The sequence below is a fragment of the Schistocerca americana genome, chromosome 1 (assembly GCF_021461395.2).
Source record: "Schistocerca americana isolate TAMUIC-IGC-003095 chromosome 1, iqSchAmer2.1, whole genome shotgun sequence".
NCBI lineage: Eukaryota > Metazoa > Arthropoda > Insecta > Orthoptera > Acrididae > Schistocerca > Schistocerca americana.
In genome coordinates, this window is record NC_060119.1 from 674295008 (window position 1) to 674311793 (window position 16786).

The 16786-nt window shown below is 40.7% G+C and overlaps 1 protein-coding gene across 3 annotated transcripts in view; it reads left to right on the forward strand.

Moving 5' to 3' along the window:
- The window catches only part of LOC124608622 (muscle M-line assembly protein unc-89), a 254287-nt gene that overhangs the window by 119071 nt on the left and 118430 nt on the right, over positions 1-16786 (forward strand). The gene's annotated exons all lie outside the window — the stretch shown is intronic.

The window sequence follows — 16786 nt, forward strand, 5'->3', positions numbered from 1 at the left end:
ACGCAACCCCGGTACCAAATGAAGAGACTCTTCGTGCTCGTATTGTGGACGGCTGTGATACAATATGCCATTCTCCAGGGCTGCATCAGCGCATCAGGGATTCCATGAGACGGAGGGTGGATGCATGTATCCTCGCTAACGGAGGACATTTTGAACATTTCCTGTAACAAAGTGTTTGAAGTCACACTGGTACGTTCTGTTGCTGTGTTTTTCCATTCCATGATTAATGTGATTTGAAAAGACGTAGTAAAATGAGCTCTAACATGGAAAGTAAGCGTTTTCGGACACATGTCCACATAACATATTTTCTTTCTTTGTGTGTGAGGAACGTTTCCTGAAAGTTTCGCCGTACCTTTTTGTAACACCGTGTGTGTCGTATATATATATATATATATATATATATATATATATATATATATATATATATCTAAAAACAAAGATGATGTGACTTACCAAATGAAAGTGCTGGCAGGTCGACAGACACACAAACAAACACAAACATACACACAAAATTCAAGCTTTCGCAACAAACTGTTGCCTCATCAGGAAAGAGGGCAACAGTTTGTTGCGAAAGCTTGAATTTTGTGTGTATGTTTGTGTTTGTTTGTGTGTCTGTCGACCTGCCAGCACTTTCATTTGGTAAGTCACATCATCTTTGTTTTTAGATATATATTTCCTACGTGGAATGTTTCCCTCTATTATATATATATATATATATATATATATATATATATATATATATATATAAAAAAATGGAGGGAAACATTCCATGCGGGAAAAATATGTCTGCTTGTGTCTGTGTATGTGCGGATGGATGTCTGTGTGTGTGTGTGTGTGTGTGTGTGTGTGTGTGTGTGTGTGTGTGTGTGTGTGTGTGTGTGGGCGCGCGCCTGTCCTTTTTTTCCCCCTAAGGTAAGTCTTTCCGCTCCCGGGATTGGAATGACTCCTTACCCTCTCCCTTAAAACCCACATCCTTTTGTCTTTCCCTCTCCTTCCCTCTTTCCTGACGAAGCAACCATTGGTTGCAAAAGCTAGAATTTTGTGTGTATGTTTGTGTTTGTTTGTGTGTCTATCGACCTGCCAGCGCTTTCGTTTGGTAGCTCACATCATCTTTGATGGATGTGATGCGCGCGCGCGCGCGCACACACACACACACACACACACACACACACAAGCAGACATTTGTAAAGGCAAAGAGTTTGGGCAGAGATGTCAGTCGAGGCAGAAGTACAGAGGCAAAGATGTTGTTGAAAGACAGGTGAGGTATGAGCGGCGGCAACTTGAAATTAGCGGAGATTGAGGCCTGGCGGATAACGAGAAGAGAGGATATACTGAAGGGCAAGTTCCCATCTCCGGAGTTCTGACAGGTTGGTGTTAGTGGGAAGTATCCAGATAACCCAGACGGTGTAACACTGTGCCAAGATGTGCTGGCTGTGTACCAAGGCATGTTTAGCCACAGGGTGATCCTCATTACCAACAAACACTGTCTGCCTGTGTCCATTCATGCGAATGGACAGTTTGTTGCTGGTCATTCCCACATAGAAAGCTTCACAGTGTAGGCAGGTCAGTTGGTAAATCACGTGGGTGCTTTCAAACGTGGCTCTGCCTTTGATCGTGTACACCTTCCAGGTTACAGGACTGGAGTAGGTGATGGTGGGAGGGTACATGGGACAGGTTTTACACCGGGGGCGGTTACAAGGGTAGTAGCCAGAGGGTAGGGAAGGTGGTTTGGGGATTTCATAGGGATGAACTAAGAGGTTACGAAGGTTAGGTGGACGGCGGAAAGACACTCTTGGTGGAGTGGGGAGGATTTCATGAAGGATGGATCTCATTTCAGGGCAGGATTTGAGGAAGTCGTATCCTTGCTGGAGAGCCACATTCAGAGTCTGATCCAGTCCCGGAAAGTATCCTGTCACAAGTGGGGCACTTTTGGGGTTCTTCTGTGGGAGGTTCTGGGTTTGAGGAGATGAGGAAGTGGTTCTGGTTATTTGCTTCTGTACCAGGTCTGGAGGGTAGTTGCGGGATGCGAAAGCTGTTTTCAGGTTGTTGGTGTAATGGTTCAGGGATTCCGGACTGGAGCAGATTCGTTTGCCACGACAACCTAGGCTGTAGGGAAGGGACCATTTGATGTGGAATGGGTGGCAGCTGTCATAATGGAGGTACTGTTGCTTGTTAGTGGGTTTGATGTGGACGGACGTGTGAAGCTGGCCATTGGACAGGTGGAGGTCAACGTCAGGGAAAGTGGCATGGGATTTGGAGTAGGACCAGGTGAATCTGATGGAACCAAAGGAGTTGAGGTTGGAGAGGAAATTCTGGAGTTCTTCTTCACTGTGAGTCCAGATCATGAAGATGTCATCAATAAATCTGTACCAAACTTTGGGTTGGCAGGCCTGGGTAACCAAGAAGGCTTCCTCTAAGCGACCCATGAATAGGTTGGCGTACGAGGGGGCCATCCTGGTACCCATGGCTGTTCCCTTTAATTGTTGGTATGTCTGGCCTTCGAAAGTGAAGAAGTTGTGAGTCAGGATGAAGCTGGCTAAGGTAATGAGGAAAGAGGTTTTAGGTAGGGTGGCAGGTGATCGGCGTGAAAGGAAGTGCTCCATCGCAGCGAGGCCCTGGACGTGCGGGATATTTGTGTATAGGGAAGTGGCATCAATGGTTACAAGGATGGTTTCCGGGGGTAACAGACTGTCATTCCAATCCCTGAAGCGGAAAGACTTACCTTAGGGGGGGGAAAGGGACAGGTATACACTTTTGCGCGCGCGCGCCCACACACACACACACACACACACACACGCATGTATATCCATCCGCACATATACAGACACAAGCAGATGTCTGCTTGTGTCTGTATATGTGCAGATGGATGTGCGTGCGTGCACGAGTGTATACCTGTCCCTTTTTCGCCCTAAGGTAAGTCTTTCCGCTCCAGGGATTGGAATGACTCCTTACCCTCTCCCTTAAATCCCACAACCTTTCGTCTTTCGCTCTCCTTCCCTCTTTCCTGATGAAGCAACCGTGGGTTGCGAAAGCTTGAATTTTGTGTGTGTGTGTTTGTGTTTGTTAGTGTCTCTATCAACATACCAATGCTTTCGTTTGGTAAGTTACATTATCTTTGTTTTTAGATATATTTTTCCCACGTGGAATGTTTCCCTCTATTTTTCATTTAAATATATATAATATTTTTTGGGTGCCTACAGTGTCACATCTTTCAGTGTCGCACAAATTTTTATTTTTTAAAGGGGATCACTTAAGACTATTTCCATGGGTTCGCCCCTCAAATTTCTCCCTCATATTACAAAATTGTCGTCTGATGTAGTACAAACTGAAAAAAGGAATTCCTTTTAAAGCACAGTTTCGTATATAATTTATATTCAAAACCTTACACCTGTGTCACAGAACAAATTCTACATCGAGATTTTTTTACACACGTTTAAGGGAAGAAATGCTTCTGATAATTATTACAGCATTTAAAGAACATCAAAATAGGTACACGCTGAAATGAACAAACAGTACATGAGACTATGTTAATCAATTCAACTATAAAAAGCTAAGGAGCAATTTATTAGCAAAAAGAGAAATATGCAAAAGTGAAATGCCAAAATGAGCACTTCACACTTGGGAGTAAATCAAAACAATCGGAATGGCTGAAAGAGATCACAATAACATGAGCCATAAATGAATAAGAACTAAGCAAATAAGAGAATAGGCAAAAATGAGATGCCAACAAAATGAGAGCTGGCCGAACTCGGCGGGCACTTATATACGGTTGCGCTCGTGGTGGCACCTTGTGGCCCGTACGCAACACGCGCCTGCCATCGCAATGCAGTCATAGCGCTTGCGGCAGGGTCTAGCGGCCCGTACGCAAGTTGTGCGATTGCTGTTGCAGGTTAACCCTTAATCTATGATGTTACAGCGCCAAACCTTGTTCCCTTCTCCTTGTGCGTTGCTGTCTGTAATTAGGTGAGCTATAATCACCTTGTGAGCATTTGTGGTCCTAATTCTGTCTTCTTTTACTACTTTCACTTGTATTTCATCTTTGACTCCTGTCATTTCTCCTCACTTTCTTCTGGTGCAGATATTGTTGTATCTGCTCTTCAGTTTCAATTTTTGTGCCAATAGAATTACTACGAACTTTGTATGGCAAGTGTGGTCACCCAGTGAGTAATGTGCCTTTTTTTCATATGGTACTTACTGATACCAATTTATCTAATTCATTCTCCGAAAATTCAGAGTGCATTCCATCATATCTCCAGTTGTACTGGCAGTTGCAAATCATATTTAAAATTTTGTCTTGCTTAAGACAACGGAACTTAGTTTCTCTTCACTATCTAAGGAGCTGATAATTTTCTTCTGAATTTTGCTTTGGTTTAATGACAATCTGCTTCAGCTCTCTGTAACAATAATCTTTGCGTGCTTTGTTTGAACCTTTGTGTTGCATTTCTGTACAAACATTCCCCCCCTCCCCTCACCCTCTGTTTCTCCTAAGATATCTTTGCGGCTCTCTCTCGACCCTCCTTATACATCTTCACAATTTCCTCACCATTCTGGTTAAACATCGATATTATTTCCTCTCGACTCTTCTTAAAAACCTTTGCCATTTCCTCTCAATCTCTTTAAATATCAATTTAATTTCGTCCTTTTCCTTTACAAATTTCTGTTGATTTTCCAATCTCTCATTGAATAATGCATCTGTATTCAACTGACTAGTATCTGGGGGTGACTGTTATTATGTCTCCGGTGTTGTTTTACTTGCCCTTAATTCTGCCGTTAATTCCTTGTCTACGGATTTTCCCTTAGTCATATCCTCAAAACTGGAATCTTTGAATCTTGCACTATTGTATTCATCCTCTTTACCAGGCTAAGCTCCCACAAATCTAATTACTGGTATTTGCTCTTTTACTGATGACATTTTTTACACTTTGTATCAAAAGTACAAAACACAAGCCTAACTAACTTTCCTCACACACTATTTGTCACATGACAAATAGTTCAAAAAGTTTCACATGCAGCAACAAATTCAGACTATGCTCAGCTGTCATTCTTGCAACACTTAACTCTTTCTGCGACTGTTCAAATGGCTCTGAGCACTATGGGACTTAACATCGGAGGTCATCAGTTCCCTAGAACTTAGAACTACTTAAACCTAAGGACATCACCTAAGGACAGGATTCGAACCTGTGACTGTAATTATTTAACATAATACATTACTTACTTATTTCATAAAAATATCATCTTACTAATTTATCGATGCTCATGCTAAGAAATTTCCTAAGCTGTAGACTTTTATACATTTAACTATTTGTAGAACATTCTAGACACAGTCTATACTGTATTCACATGTGTTCTACACACAGCTTTGTTGCACTTTTTACTCTAAACTTAGACACAGTTTTGTAGCACCTTACACAATTCTCACGAGTCTTTTTGCCTTTACAGAGCCTGATGTGATACTACTTCTGCTTTGTAGACAATTTCATTACCTATCCTGTTCTTTTGTCTGTTATTCTTTTTATCCCATAAGTTCACATGATAACTGATGTATGAAGGTCTTCTTTCCCATTTTCTTATTTGTAGATTAACAATGCGTTTATTGCCATGTCCAAAATGATGTAGATGACACACATCGGTCCCCTTTTTAGTATATTTCTGGGTTATTTGTTAAACCATATCTTCCTGACACTTCGTTTCATTGTAGAATGTTGTGGTTTCACATTTCTTTTTTCCTTTTTTGCTTATTGCTACTACAGCATGCAGTGTACTCTTCTTTCCTTGGTTTAAGCCATGATTCAATCTGTGTTGCCAGTCTGGCACAGAGTGGTAGTGGTGGTGGCGGCGTGTATACATCTACATAGATACGAGGGTGCTTTGAAAAGTTCTGGAACACGATAGAAAAAAGGTACTTACATCAATGAAACTTGTTTATTTTTCAATGTGGTCACCTTGTAGATTAATGCACTTGGTCCAACAATGTTCCAGTGCCTTGATCCCACCTTGTCAACTCTGGCCATCAATTCTTTGTTTGTGGAAGTCTGATGGAGAAAATCAGGTGAATAAAACAGGTGTGGCTTAGTTCTTGTAATTTTGCCATGGCAACGGCACACGTTTTTGATCCATCTTGCAGATAATTTTTTCATTTCTAATTCTTCAGTTAAAATGTGATATACCCTTTCAGATCATCTAAGCTCTCCTGACCAAATTTAAATTCATTTGTCAATTTTGGCAGCAGTTGAATATTAAGGAGCAGAGTCCCCAAATGTATTCTGGAAATCGGCATGAATGTCCTTCGCTTTCATACCTTTCGTTACGAAGTACTTAATCACTGTTCGAATCTTGAAATTCCCCCCCCCCCCCCCCCCCCCCAAATCTTCGCAGATCATTACGCGGGAACAACAGAGCCATGTCTGCCACAGCTGTCTTCCAAGAGCACTGGCATGGCACGTGTTTAGAGGCAACAGTCCAGTGAAAATCATGTGAACAACTCATTGCACTAGTGCTGCCCTCTCATGGTGATTCCGAGAACTTTTCAAACCACCCTCGTACCTCGCAAGCCACTGTAGTCTACTACTACTACTACTACTACTAATCATTTCCTTTCCTGTTCCACTTGCAAATAGAGCAAGGGAAAAATGACTGTGTATAAGCCTGTCAGCATTTAGCCACTTCAGCTCATCAGGGATTTCACAATGGCTCCTGCTCATAATACCAACTAATGTTGTTTTCGTTTCTTTGAGCCTCTTGGCAAGGTGAGGAAACATGAAGAAGTTGTCTATCATCACATTACTTCCTTCCCTTACAAATGGCTTCACGAGACAAAGAACAACAGTACTGTCCAAGTGATTGGTTCCTTTATTCATGTCCTCTCTTCCAAGGTGTGGGAAAGCATTACACGTACACTTTGTCATTACACTGGCAGCAACACAGAATTTGAGGCCATAACTGTCTGGTTTGTTTGGCATAACTCAAGGCGAATCTGCATCTTGTTTTGCTTGGTATTAGTTGCTCGCCTGTTGTTAAATTTTCTCCAGGGTGGTGAGAACGAATACTGTTTTACATGGGCTTTCCATAATTTCAGATACAAGAGCAAATTTGTTGGCTGGCAGGTATTCAGTTCGGGTTGATTTTTTTACCAAAACAGAAAAATCTTGAAGCTCTTGAAATCTGTCCCTTGGCATAATGTCCTTGATGAAAGTAGACTTACAAGAATGCAATCAAAAATATCCTCAGACTTACCTTCTGTTCAAATGACAACCTGAGTATATATGATGGCTGTCAATTTGCTCGAGTGACGTGGTCCAGTAATTGCTTTTGAGTACCTTTCAGGCATTTGATTCTGTGTGTTTCTTCAGGAGATGTAGCACTGCTTCATCAAAAAAAGAAAGGTGTTAAGTACTGATGACAGTCTTCTACTCTTTGGCAAGAGTGAGTAATGCGACTTTCTCTCTCCTGGAGAATGCGCACAGCCAGCCTTCCAGAAGATGAAAAACAGGCATTCTCCAACTGTGGTGCATCCCAAGTGACCAGTCCTTGTAGAGGTATGTAACTGGGCCTGCTGTGACTAATGAGGGGAGATCTGATGCAAATCAGCATCTGAATCCTCTTCCATTAATCCCTCCTCGTTTCCCGTGGCTTCACTTCTCTGTTACATAATCCTCATCTTCACCAGTGAAGTCAATTTCCAATTCATCGTCAGAATTTGCAATTAGATCTAACATTTCTTAGTCAGAAAGTTCACACTGATGAAATATGTTCAAAAACATCTTTTGTTGAGTAATCATACCTTCCTACACATCACTATTAAATTTTTCTTTATGTCTTCATTAGTTTCAAAAGCTTAGAGAGGCATAAGATATACAAAAGAAAAACGTTTTACTTTTCTTCATTATCTCTTATTGTTGCTGGTTCCAGTTATTGCATCTAGGGGTATATTCTTGCGGGTGAAATTTTGCTTCATCATTGTGCGTTCCTGAAGACTAAATAATGGATAAATAATTATCTGTTGCTATAATTTTCTTTAATTTTATCCCATTCTTGTGTATCACACTGACCTCACGATCTCCATTTTCATACAATCATCAATTACATTGTTGCAGACAAAAATAAATAAATAAATAAGTTTATTTACATCAGAGGCATGCCCACTACTACTATCATTCTGCAGTACTCACAATATTCCAAAGAGTTTACAAAGCAAGAGTTTATAAACTTTCTTGACAAAAGAAGAATCATCACAAAGATATAACATTATTTTATAAATTAATCCAGAAATAAATTTAATAATTAGTGTTAGATGTGCAATTAATAATATGAATTGTAAGTATGCCAGAAATTTTGTGATTCTAAATATTTCTAAAAGAACAATGATTTTAACTGCACATACAGAGTATAACAAATTAATTTCTTTTTATATATTTTAGTCTGAGATTTAATACATCATATACAAAAATCGAATGAAACTCTTTCAGTGAAACAACTGATAATGTTCACTGTACCAGATTCGGGATTAAACCTGATATCGGCTACTTCTATAAGAAAAATGTTATGTTAGAAAAGAGTGTCCCATTACAATGGACAAATGATATTACCTGAATTACACGGTATAAACTGTGGCAGATTGGAGTGTGGCACACACATAGACGCAACAGCAAGCGGCAACCACTCTGCATGATTGCTAATTGTTGCAGCTTCATTTTTGGATTATTTATACATATTCAGAGGAGAAATTATAGCTGTGCCAAATTGACTCCTTCTGTCATTCTAGGTTTTTTGGTTTTGTTTTGGGGGAAGAGACCAAACAGCGAGTTCATCGGAATAGGGAAGGATGGGGAAGGAAGTCGGCCGTGCCCTTTCGGAGGAACCATCCCGGCATTTGCCTCGAGCGATTTTAGGGAAATCACGGAATACCTAAATCAGGATGGCCGGACGCGAGATTGAACCGTCGTCATTCTAGGTACATTGAAAGAGATGTCCAAGAAAATATACATATTTTGAAAATCTAAATGATTAATGGAAAATCTCATATAAAGATGTGAAACAAATACTAACAAAGAGATAGAAGGCCTGGCCAGTACTTACTTCAGCTCAGTACAGCCGATAGATACACAAAAAACAGAACCGAATATTTACGTTCCTAGCTTTCGGAACAAATGTTCCTTCATCAGGGAGGAGAGAGGGGAAAGAAAGGGAAGAAGGGAAAGTGGATTCAGTTACTCACAACCCAGATTATGAAGCAACAGGGAGGGTAGCAAGGATGGAGGCATGGTTGTCAGAGGGAAGCCAAAGATATTTTGCTGTAAGTGCTGTGCCAGCTTCAAACCAAAGAGGATTCATACAGAAGTAAAGAGGTATATAGTATAAAGATAAACACAACTATGTAGGATGAAAAGATGCGTAAATGGCTAAAGAGGAAAGGGAAAGAGGAGAAGACTGAAGAGTAAATGGGAGTGAGGTTGTTTAACGTAGGTTCAGTTCAGGGGGATGGCGGGATGAAAGGATGTGTTGGAGTGCAAGTTCCCATCTCCGCAGTTCAGAGGGACTGGTGTTGGGTGGGAGAAGCCAAATGGCACATACGGTGTAGCAGGTTCCTAGGTCCCTAGAATTATGCTGGAGGGCATGCTCCACTACTGGGTATTGGACATCTCCTAGGCGGACAGTTCATGCGCTCAGCCAGTTTAGTTGTTGTCATACCAATGTAAAAGGCTGTGCAGTGCAGGCATGTCAGCTGATAAATGACATGTGCAGTTTCACACGTGGCCCTGCCTTGAATTGTGTATGTTTTACCAGTAGCGGGGCTGGAGTAGGTGGTTGTGGGGGGATGCATGGGGCAGATTTTGCAGCGGGGTTGGTTACAGGGGTAGGAACCGCTGGGTAGAGAAGGTAGTCTGGGAATATTGTAGGGTTTAACAAGGATGTTATGGAGGTTAGGGGGCCGACAAAAGGCAACTCTGGGTGGTGTGGGGAGAATTTTGTCAAGGGATGATCTCATTTCAGGGGTTGACTTGAGAAAGTCGTATCCCTGGCAGAGTAATTTCTTGATGTATTCGAGGCCAGGATAATATTGGGTGACAAGGGTGATGCTTCTGTGTGGTCTGGGGGTAGGAACATTGTTGTTGGACGGGGAGGAATGTATTGCTCGGGAGATCTGTTTGTGGACAAGGTCTGCAGGATAGTTGCGGGAGAGGAAAGCACTGGTCAGGTTATTGGTGTAATTGTTGAGGGATTCGTCACTGGAGCAGATACGTTTACCACGAATACCTAGGCTGTAGGGAAGGGGGCGTTTGATGTGGAATGGATGGCAGCTATCAAAGTGAAGATACTGTTGTTTGTTTGTGGGTTTGATATGGACAGAGGTGTGGATGTGAGCTTCAACAAGATGAAAGTTAACATCCAGGAAGGTGGCTTGGGTTTTGGAGAAGGACCAGGTGAAATTCAGATTCGAGGAGGAGTTGAGGTTATGGAGGAAATTAAGGAGTGTTTCTTCACCATGAGTCCAGACCACAAAGATGTCATCTATAAACCTATACCAGGCCAGGGGAAGCAGCTGTTGGGTCTTCAGGAAAGCCTCCTCCATGCGGCCCATGAAGAGTTTGGCATATGATGGGGCCATCCTGGTTCCCACGGCCGTTCCCCTGATTTGTTTGTAGGTCTGGCCTTCAAAAGTGAAGTAATTATGGGTGAGGATGAAGTTGGTAAGTGTGATAAGGAATGAGGTTTTTGGAAGATCTTCGGGTGGGCGTTGGGAGAGGTAGTGCTCAAGGACAGAGAGACCATGGGTATGTGGGATGTCTGTGTAAAGGGATGTAGCATCTTTGGTGACAAGAAAGGTTTCAAGTGGGAGAGGAGTGGGAATGGATTTGAGGCGATCTAGGAAGTGGTTTGTGTCTTTGATGTAGGACGGGAGTCTGCGGGTGATAGGTTGGAGGTGTTGGTCTACCAGAGCTGAGATACGTTCTGTTGGGGCTTTGAAGCCTGCTACAGTGGGATGGCCAGGATGGTTCTCTTTGTGGATTTTGGGTAATAGGTAGAAGGTAGGGGTACATGGCTCAGGTGGAGTGAGTAAGTCTATGGAAGCCGTTGTGAGGCCTTGTGAGGGACCTTGGATTTTTAGGATTTTTTGCAGCTCAGTCTGGATGGAGGGAATGGGATCCTGGGTAACAGCTTTGTAGGTTGAGGTATCGGAGAGTTGACGCAGTCCTTCTGCCACATACTCCACACGGTCAAGTACCACAGTTGTGAAGCCTTTATCCGCCAGGAGGATGACAATAGAGCGGTCTGTTTTCAGCTCTTTAATGGCACGGGATTCAGCTGGGGTGATGTTGGGGGTTGTCGGGATGTTCTTCAAGAAGGACTGGGAGGCGACACTGGATGTGAGGAATTCCTGAAATGTCTGCAAGGGATGGTTTTGGGGGAGGAGAGGAGGATCCCTTTGAGAAGGTGGTCGGAACTGTTCTAGACAGGGTTCAACACTGGGTCTAGTATTTGGGGGCTGTGTTTGGGTAGTGAAGTGATATTTCCAGTTGAGGTTCCGGGTGAATGAGAGGAGATCTTTAACCAGGGCAGTGTGGTTGAATTTAGGCGTGGGGCTAAAGGTTAAGCCTTTTGATAGAACAGATGTCTCTGGAGGAGAGAGGCATCTGGATGAGAGGTTTAGAACTGAATTGGGACTGGTGATATGTGGCATTTGACTGTGGTTATAGTTGAGATTTGGTCTGTGTGGGGTATGTGCTGGGATGGGGGGATTGAGTAGGGTGGCTAGGCTAGGTTTGTTGGCTATGAGGGGGGGTTTGTTGAAGGTTCTCTTGTGATAGGTGTTTGTGAGGGATATTTTGAAAATCCCAATACATAATTATAAAGAGGAGAAAGTCATATGATGTGAATTCTGAAATTATTAGAAGAAGTCATATGATGTCATGAATAAAGTCGAAAAATTGGGCATGACACTGAAGAAAAGTATGGTAGGTCATTTTGACTCCTGCTGTTCTAGTGTTAAGTATTAGCAGTCAGTTGTCGTGACAGAGGAGCTACATCCCTGATTTCATTGTTGAGAGTCCTACAAGGCATGTTTCTCCACTTTCTCATCTCATTGGAAGAATCTTGGAATGATTAGCAGGCAATAGTCTATTTTAGTATATGTTGTAGAAACAGTTATATTATCATATTTTGCACTATAATGTGAGTCATGAATGATGGTGGAGTTTTGATTTGCTCTACACACCTGTACCAGGTGCTATGAAACGGCCAATGAGTGTTTCATAGTGTGAATGTTGTATGCAATGCAAGCATTATACATGATGTAACAAGTTAGTGAAGTTTTATTCCATTGGTTCGAGTTGTCATGGCTGACACGTAATTTGTGGAATACACAGTTTCATCAAGTATAAAACACATGTAGACATGTACTGCAACTGTCGCTTGGAACTCACAGCAGTGCAGTTCCGAACCTTGTCTCAAACTAGAGATGGGCAAACTCGTTCATCCTTGGGAACTAGTTCACTGCTGATCGTTCTTTTTTGGGAACCGTTCATTTTTACTCGTTCACCGTTCATTTGTGCTTGGTCTATGGTTCTTATGAAAAACTGAAAACTAGTAGTGTAGGTGACTGAAGGGTGGAGGGCACCAAGAGGGGGCACTTGCCTCGCACTTGGAGTATAGTTCTTAGTCATTACAGAATTTTTACACACTTTTAGAAGTAATTTCTGTGTTTCTGCAGTACCTCTCGTTTAGCCAACTGTAGCCTTGTGTGGCTGAGCACAGGGAAATAATATAGGGTGGCGCACGGAAAACCGGCCCCAAGTACTGACTGCTTGCCAATTACGGACGATGTGTTGCCCGTTACGAGCAGATACAACAAACAGACAAACATGTAATAATTAGGCAGTGAAGAAATAACAAGCTAATGCAAGCAACAATTGCGAAGCAATCGATGATGATATGTAGAGAGATGGAGAAGAGAACATGAAAATCTCACGCAACGCGCATGGGCTATAGCTCATGTAGTCTTGTAAACATGTTGGTGGTTGTTTCCCAACTTAATAGACCATAAGTGTCTTGTATAAAATTCTTTGTTTAGACTTCCACTACATAGCTTTGCTACGTTGTAAACAATAATCGTTTACACCCTATATATACTTCACGTTGTCTCTGAGTTCGTGGACGAAGTAGAGACTTTATGGAAGCATAAAATAAAATGTGGTTTTCTCATACTTGCGTCACACGGTTAATAAAAATTATGTTTTTATGTTGCATTATTAAAGTTAATGCAGCAATAATAATAATAATAATAATAATAATAATTAAGTTCGCAGTAATAAAGTTTTTGGTTTGAAAGCTCCTTCTGAACAAATGTTTTTGAGATAATAAGTAAATACGATTTTATGACAATCTATGTTGTCTTTTCAAATGGAGAGGCACTGCTTTTCCTACTGAGCCAAAATGATCCAGAACCCACTTTTTTTTCCAAAGAAACCAAACTAGCAGGTAATGCAAATTGGAAACAACCAAACTTAAAAATAATTAGAGCCTCATTAAATATAATCTTTTGTATATGAAAGATACACCAAAATTAAGCAAATTATTGAAAGTTAGCTGCTAAATGAAGTCAAAGACTCCAAAAAAACTTGCCTTGTTATAAGTATGTCTTGTGCTGTTCATTGATATAATGAAGTGAGCTGATATGCCCTTGTGTTACCTGAAAAGACATACCTGTTACATACAACGTAATTTTTATGTAATTTACGTAACTATAAAATACTTTTTGATTACCGGTCGTGGACGCTGAATAGCCAGAACCAAGTGCAAGAACAGTTTGGAACAGATGTAAAATAGGCGAGCGCAGTGAACGAAACGAACAACTGAATACTGAACTAACTAGGGGCAGTCGGCAGTTGAACTGAAACAGGTGGTCATGCGAAGTACGACGAGGGTGGCCGAGGGAGACCGAGACTGAGACGAGCTCGCGACCGAGGCTGGAACAAGAACTGCCGAAGTGACCGCTGCGACCAAAGTGAACTATGAACCAATCATTCCTTGTTCCCGGGAACTATGAGTAGACCGCCGCGACCGAAGTGAACTATGAACTGATCGTTCCTTGGAATTCGTTCCTCGGTCCTTTCGTTCATCTTGGTGAACCGTTCCTTTGCACCCATTCGTTCGCGAACTACCCATCTCTATCTCAAACTGTGTGAACCGCTATCGTTTGTGGATCGAGCAAAAGTTTTGTGTTACGAGAACTTGATGCCAACTAACACCACCACTTTAACCACAGTCAGTAAAAGACTTTTCAGAAAAGATGAAAACCTTTCCTGGTAAGATGAAACAAGAACCAATACAGAACTTACAAAAATGTAAAGATTAGCTTAGTCATTATGATATACAGATGGCAGTTCCTCCAGGGCAACTGGTGTTGTTGCATTTCACCAATACACCTCTTGATTTGCTCTGCAGTATACAGTCCCTTTTCTGAACTTAACAATTCTGTTTGTACATTGTTCCCCTTCATTAGACCTGACTCTTGTTCTTCTTCTTGCCTGATATTTGACACCATGTATGGCCCATCAGTTTCTTGTTTCTTTAATGTGCAGTAGCAAGTACTTTCACTTACTGTCAATCCCTCATGAGGTTAAGTCTCCATTTGTGAATCTGACCATCCTTTTTTTTTTTTTATTAAGGATACCCAATTGTTCCAAGTAACTTACAGTTGAACTATCTTTTGACCACTCCTTCCCTTTAATTTTCTCCCATAAATTTTTTGGATGTTCTACTGGTAATACTCTCATTAGATGAGTCTCTTATTGGTTCACGTAAGAACTTTACCCTTGTTAGGTGACATTCAAAATACTTTCAGAACCCTCCACATTTAGGGCTGTATGGTCTTGGATCCAGTAATTCCTGGTTTATTTTCTGCTGTCCTCTTGTAGGCCAATATTTCTATTTGAATAGCTTCTCGGAATATTCCTTTACATTAAGGACTCCCCATTCTCCAGGTTCGCCTTTTAGATATTCTGTTAAAAATTTTATTCTTTTTTCTTTTTACTATTCCACATTGGTGGAAAAGCATCTTAGAATCTTCATAAAAACAGTATTGGATGTACTTCACCTACAGACTTCTAACATTGAAGTTTATTAGATAGATGACTTCCATGTTGTAGAGGAAGTTCCTTCCACCATTCGTTTGTACTTCCTAACAAACTTCTGGGTCAGGGCATCTGTCTACAAAATCCACAGGTACTAGATGTGTGATTCCAGTTCTCTTATCTGGTGTTTACTGGAATGTTTCTTTCAATTCAGTAATAAAGAGCCCATTTCAGTCCATCCATTTCCTTGGTTTTGAATTCTTGTCAACTTTCCCTCATCCTGTATTTTTCTGTGGTAATTTAAATCAGATGAAACTTCTGCACAATTTCCATAAATCTAATTTGCAGTACTTCTAAACTGTTGTTAGATTCCTCTAGGGCCTGTTGGGTTAAAACAGGTATAAAAATAACCCATTTTTAACTATGTCGTCTTACAGTAATGTTCTTTGATTCTTCTTCTCCACTTACCATTGTTATGTTTCAGAATAATGTATTGTATGTTACTGGTTAATTAACTGTTTAGTTATTAGAGGGTTACCATTTTAGTTTTATACCTGTTCCCACTGTATATGTAAGGCAGGTATAATAAGAAATAAAGGATGTACTATTGAAAATTATTGAAATATATTATACTGTGAATTATGCAAATAAAAACATTAGCTGATTTCTGATAAGTCATTCTCGCATAAACACTTCGCATAAACCTGAAAAATCTTCCATTGTAGTTGAGAATAGGAAATGTCAGCAATTTGACCCACATCAGCCCATTCAATGTTGTCTTTGTCTGAGAAAACGTAAGTCACCTTTTCTTTCGCATTTTGTCAAAAATTTAATGGAATAACATTCTTTATTACAAAGGTCCTGAACATTTATTTGTTACCTGAAACTTCCTTGAACTCTTCTTCTCTTTCAATTCACCAGCAGAGTTTTGACATCTGATGACTGTTTTGGTGATATTGTATTCAGAATAGCTGGTCTTAGTTTCTTCATTGGTGAAGGAACAACTTTACCTAGGCCTACTCCAGAAATTGATGGACTTAATGTAAGGAAATTAGGTGTTTCAGTTGATGGGCTGGTTACAATTAGTATATGTTGTGAACTGCTAGGTTGCACTTCTGGGTCATCTGTTCCCTTATTGCTTGTTCAAAGGCTTGGCAAAATAGCTTTGTCTACGTATTTGGGTCATGACTCACAGTACCATGTCTTTAAAATATCTCTCCATGCAAGGTCCAAATACACCAATATCCAAAGTGTGAAGTGCATGAGAGGTGTTTTGTGGAAAACATAAAAGTATGATTTTATTTTCTCGTCCTACACAGATAACATTATAAGTGAGATGACTTCCATAGCCATCAAAGAGTATGAGAACTGGTTTTCCAATCTCCTTGTCCTTTAAAACTAACACAAGGGTGACAGTGTTGTTTTGTTTACTATCAGTTGTAAAAAACAAACAAAAGATTTTCTTTCAAGTTATAAGTGTTGCCAACATAACTTAAGCATAGCATTGTATAAAATGATGATGCACACATGTGAAAAATTTTTCAGGTACATATTAATAGTAAAGGATTTATTTAAAAAAATATATTGTTCATGCTTGTTTTACTCCACTATACCCATTTTATGCCAACAGGCCCTATAAAAAAATCTGTTGCTTTCAGTCAGTTCTTGCTTTGACGTTAGTTTTAAATTGTTTAATTGACCATTAATTATTTTAA